This window comes from Ixodes scapularis, unplaced genomic scaffold (assembly GCF_016920785.2).
Source record: "Ixodes scapularis isolate PalLabHiFi unplaced genomic scaffold, ASM1692078v2 PGA_scaffold44__24_contigs__length_19508400, whole genome shotgun sequence".
Lineage (NCBI taxonomy): Eukaryota > Metazoa > Arthropoda > Arachnida > Ixodida > Ixodidae > Ixodes > Ixodes scapularis.
Genome location: NW_024609873.1, coordinates 9,761,702 through 9,767,716, shown reverse-complemented (window position 1 = coordinate 9,767,716; position 6,015 = coordinate 9,761,702).

Genomic DNA, 6,015 nt, shown 5'->3' with positions numbered 1-6,015 from the left:
CCGCGTGAACCGCGTACATTGCCGGCGTTGGCTTTCCTTTTATTGAACGAAAGGCCAACGTAATTAGCGCGAACAGAAACGTTACTTGATGCAGGCACCCAGCTTTTATTATGCATTGTTCTACTACAACCACGTGATGAGCACGCGTGAAAGTATTAGAGCCCGTAAAACCTCCAGGCTGCTACTACCTACCACAGGTGCATTAGATGTGCGCGCAAACATATGCTCAAGGCGCCACTGATAAGTCCCGCTTTTGAATAAAAAATTTGGCATGCAAATATTTTAGCAGCATGCATGTTGAAAACTGGGTTGTGTGTCTATCGTGTGCAGTATACACGGAAAACTAATGCACCAATATCTATTGAGTACATCAGTACCTTGTTTTCTTGTTTCGTTTTCCGAATGACCTCAGTGGGAGAGAGTAATTATTGCGCATTCTTTTTTGCCTCTAATGGTATCTTTTTGCAATCCATTGCTTTCATTTTGCTGGTGCCGCCCTGATGAGGTTCCTAATTTCAGGCGTCACGGAGGCGGAGTGCAAGCGCAGGTGGCGACTGATTCGCGACAGATACGCCAAGGAGTCCAAAGGGGCAAAAGGCAAAAGTGGTGCCGGCCGGGAAGACGTGACGCAGCCGACATGGGTGCTATACAAGTTCCTCGAATTCTTGGATGGGCAAATTCACCGCAGAAAGTAGGGACAAACATTGGCCCACACACTTCGAATCGTGAACATGTTTGCGATTGTAATGATTAATCTGGTGGTAGGTCCATGGTTCGTGCACCAGCGTCGAGGGCCACTGACACTGGCCGGACCAACGAGCCAAGTCCAGGTGAAGGCTCCACAGCACAAGGCAAGTTTTTATAAGTGATGGTACCTGTACAGAATCTGACGAGTTGAAAGCTCCATTATATTTCTCCGTTTTCAAAAGAACTATGCTCGGAGGTGCATTGCTTTCATTCTCAAATTTTTCGTGCCTCCCTCGATAAGCAGAGATCCTGATGGGGGTCTACAATAGAAAAGGAACCCCTGCTGCAGATGGCCAGCCTGGGACGCCTGAAGCAGGAACGGAAGACGTACTGTGGCATGAGATCATATATTCTATTTAACAATTCCCATTGATAAGCACTTTTGTATACATTCTAATTGAACCGCTTTACTCCTATTTCTGTTGCCAAAAGCGATTTGGGTATGTTTCGTGTCAAGTTTAACCCCATAACCTTTTTTTTTTTGTTTTTTTTTTTTGTGGGGAAGCTTTTTTTGCTTTTCAAATCAAATTTTTATCCGCATTTGTTGGCAGAGTCGCAAACTAAGCCATAAGCGAGCTTGGGTCATCCACGACGGTCCAGTGGTGAACTTGGGAAGGGAGACGAGCTACACTCGTCTTGAATGGGCTGGGAATGGCTCCACGTCTACGAGTGAGGCTCATCCAAAACAGTTATGGGGTTAAAAGAAAAGTTGATTGGCATGTTTTACAATACATGTGCTTCGGAGATAGATTGCTAACAGGCTCCTGGACACCGAAGCTGGATTGCTGTCCTGACATGCTTCCATTGCTTCGGTCCAGTTGATAAATCAAACCTGTTTGCAAAAATTCCATAAAAGTTACTGTCCTACAGCATGCGGCGCTGTTTGGAGTGTCTGCTTCTGTGTTCTATGCAAGCAATTTCCTCGACAGGATTGTGATGACCTCGAGCCCTCGGCTACATGTTCCTCGCTGATGCACTTGGAGGAGAGGGGCGAGACACCGAATGTGGCGCAGCTGACCCCACCCCTGGAAGGCCCAGCAGCATCACACGAGGATCCTCTGCCTCAGGCAGGTCGTTCAAGTCAAGCCAATGGAGCAGCGCCTGCTGCTACGAAGATGCCCGCGTCTTCTGAAGGGCCAAGACCACCGGCTCCCAAGCGGCGTGCCAGGTCTAGCGCCCAGCACATCCGGACGCGAGAGGAATCCGAGCTCCTGAGGGTACTCGGACAAACTTCGAGCGCAATGGCAAATTCATGCACAAGGCCGCACATGGACAGCAGTAACCCTGCCATCATGGCATTTGCACTGAGCATCAGCCATGAATTAGCATTGGTGCCTCAGCACCTGCAGGCTTCAGCAAAGTTTGAAATACATAAAATAATTTATAAATTTCAGCAACAAGGTCACTTTGACGAGTGTGAGCATTAGGTTGGCAACTGTATAGGTTCACAATTTCTTTCATCTTTTATGTTTGTTGGCAATTTCATATAGCATTTACTTTTGGCACAGTCATGGAAAAATACCTGCTGCCAAACTGTGGTTTCATTTCACCTTCATTCTATAACCTTTAGTTACATTCATACTTGACAATAGAAGCGTTAACTATTACCTCAAAGTTTTGGAAGAAAACAGCAGGAATGAGACTTCTAATAGGGTATGATGCGCACAGGCACAGAACAAGGTTTTCTGTTACAGTGTCATAAGACCACACTTTTTAATACAATAAAAAAGTGTGAAAGTAAACGGACACTAGCTCGGGTCTAAAATGGCCGCTCTGCTACCTAGGAGAACTAAAGATGTTTGACTCGCGCAAATAGGACAATTCTTTTTTATTTGGCATGCTTTTATCTGTTGAGATAGTTGGTCCTTGTGTCCGAGTAGCACACCAATATCATCCAAATGTGGTTAACAGCAACATCTACCTCTAACGGCAAATGTGGCTCTTAACGACACTGTTCAGACACAAGGACCAACTATCTCAATATATAAAATAAGCATACCAAACAAACGAGGTTCCCTTTCGCGTGACCTGAACATATTAATACCCCTGTCGGACGGCATTTTAAAGATCCTTCTCACTAGGCTCCTTTTTAAAATCGAAGAACCAGCGCACGCCGTAGAGCACGTGCGCACTCAACATCGTGAGCAGATTAGCCGATTTTATAAAGGAGCCTAGTGAAAAGGATCTTTAGAACGCCATCTGACACAGGGTGGAAGTAAACACAGGCTGTGCCGTAAACACCTAGCCTGTGTTTACTTCCACCCTGTGTCATTTTATAAGAGAATATGGTCTGGACACTGCATTACAAAACTTTGTTCTTTGCCTATGCACATCCTTCCTGAGCAGAAGTGAAGGCTGTGTTGCTTTTATCACAAATGAAACCTTCAGTTAAATATTTCCCTGGTTTGTCCAGTCACTACTTCGTTCATGTTTTAAGCTGTTCTCACAATAACTTGTACCAACTGGATGCTCCCTCAGTATATGTTAGGCATATTTTAAATAAGAGGAACAGAAAAGACAAATTCATTTTTGTATGAGCGTTTGTTAAGTTACAACTTGTGTTCCAGAAGTCTTCTGTCCAGGTGCATAATATGTTGGCAGGTTTGAACACAGCTAAGGTGCATGCAATATGACAAAGGCTTATTTTGAAAAAGCAAGACATCACTGATGTAAAAGTGTGCAATATGATAAGTGCAGGTTTTTGAATATGTTTGCAGTGTTCAACAGCAAAGTATTATTTAGAGTTGCATCATTTTACTGTGATAAATACTGTGACCTTGCATACTCCACATGTGCCTTTGAATAAATTACCTGTACTGTACTGCTCCAAAGGAATTGCAGGTTATCTCACTGCTAGTTTATTTCCTGCAATTTTACATGGCAAATATATACAGGCAAATCCAAAAGCATTTCACAAAGAAAACAAATTGCACAAAACAAGGGCTGAAACACACTCATATCCCTGTTGTGCCTTCCTTCCAAAGGTTTTGTGAATGCCGCCTCACAATTACACATTACAGTCCTAACAATCTACCTACCGTATTTACTCGCATAATGAACACGGTTGTTTTCCCGAAAAATTGACACATATTTGGGGGGCAGCGTTCCTTACACAGGGTAAAATTTTTGCATTTACACACTTCGTTCAAATGTTATTTTAGGTGCCAATATGACATGGCAGGATCCTGTGGCACGTCTTCACTGATGGAGGCACACCCATGGCTGGTCATGAGCGCACCACAGTAACCGTGCTCTTTAAATAGCAAGCCGTTTTTAGGGCGCTTTTGGCACGCCTTTTGCCGAAGAGAAAGCGCCCTACGAAGCTCACTCAGCACGGAGAGCGACGCAACCGTTCTTAGGCCTATCCACTTTCACAATAACACTGTCCGAAAGTGGATAACAGACCATGGCGTTTTTGTTGACATCAGTGCATCAGATAGATGAAGCATGTCCGGGGCTGGGCAATTCCTCAACCCCAGCATCACTCGGTTTCACGGTTGATCACTTCTGCAACCACGCACTGCAGCCATTACAAGAGCGGCTTGGCTTTGCTTAACTTGGCGTGGCCTCTTGGCAGCAAAAGAAAATTGGCGGGCTTTGGTGGATAGCCGGCTAAGTCGGACGCAGTTCAAGACTTGTGGAGCCAAAAATTAAAAATGTGCTGATTACACGAGAAAAAAAAAGTCAAAATATTGATGCCTGTTGTGGAGTATGCGAGTAAATACGGTATAGTCGGTGACAGGTTGTGGGAAGCCGAGGAGGACGACGGCGCGCGAGGGGGCAGGAGCGGTGGCCGGCGGCCCGGGGCGCGTGACAGAGTGCACGAGAGATTCCGCCAGGCACTGGGGCAAGACACACGGACGAGGACTGCAACGGCAAGGCACAGCGACCAGCCGAAACAGTAAAGTGATTTGAATTCATTCTTGCTCGTGTGACTTCTTGGGAGGGCGGACCAGGCAGGGACCGATTGGGCAGCAGTATAGTAGAGCGACCCACACAACTGGCGCTTCCAACGTGGGGCCCGATTGGTCTGCTGCTTGTTCTGTTCGTCCCGGGGAGTCACACAGATCTATTGAGCGTTCAGCGTGGTGTAGAAGGGTAAACGCTAACGATGCCCCCCAAGACGAGGTCGACCCCTAATAGGGACGAGGACGACTCGTCTGAGAGCGGAACTCAGGAACCTACTGACGCTGCGGGGGCCGGAGAAGGCTCTAGTACGCGAGCATCTCCAGATGCTGGGATTTTACCACCAGCTCCAGCTGGAGGCGCGGCAGACGTCGGCGAGTTTATGCGCGCCATGACGGCGATGATGGAGACGTTCTCGCGACAAATCGTGACGACTCCAGAAGTCGCGAGTGCCACGCCTATGTCTCTGCCCCGACCGCGGTTGTCCGTACCGACGACGACCTACGCGGGATATTCCGACGGGAAATCGGTCCACGATTTCTTACAGGACTTAGACGCGTATGTAGCCGCGTTGGGAGCATCAGAGGAAACGGCCTTGGTGCAGATCGTGCCAATCGCGTTAACGGGCGACGCGTCGCGCTGGAGACGGTTGCAACGACCGTTTCTATCGATGGCGGACTTCCGGACGCGGTTTAGGGAGGAATTTTTGCCCCCTGATTACGAGATGCGGATTAGGGACGAACTAGCTGATCGCACTCAGCACCCCGACGAGAGCCTCGTGGAGTACGTTCGCGCGCTCCAGGAGCTCTACTCGAGGGCCGAACCATCCGCGTCTGACGCAGAGAAGGTAGCTAGAGCGATACGGCAATGTCACCCTAGATTCAAAGCCTATCTGCGCGGACGGGATTTCGCGGATCTGGAGGCACTTGCCAGAGAGGCGCGAACGGTCCAAGCGGGCTTGCTCGCTGAGCTGCAGTACCGCCCCCCTCCGAGGGCCGAGGAGTCCCTAGAGCCAAGATGCGCGTGGGCAGGACGCGCCGCAGACACTCACATTGAGTCGCGGACAGCGTATACGGCCGTTGCGGAGCGCGGTCACGGGGTAACTATAACGCCCCGGGCTTTGGACCCCTTCGCTTACGAGCAAAGGCGCAGGGCAGCCAACGCAAACTCGGCCCGAGTGCAGACCCGTGGGGGTGGCGCAGTGGTCAACCACCGCAGAGGCGCGACTGGTCACGACAGTCGCGGGAATCATGACTCACCGCGGTTTGCCACAGATGAAGTGTCGCGTGAGAGTAACGATGGACAGGTTGCGCGTAACGACCGGCCACAAGTCACGTGTTACAACTGTCACCGTCTTGGGCA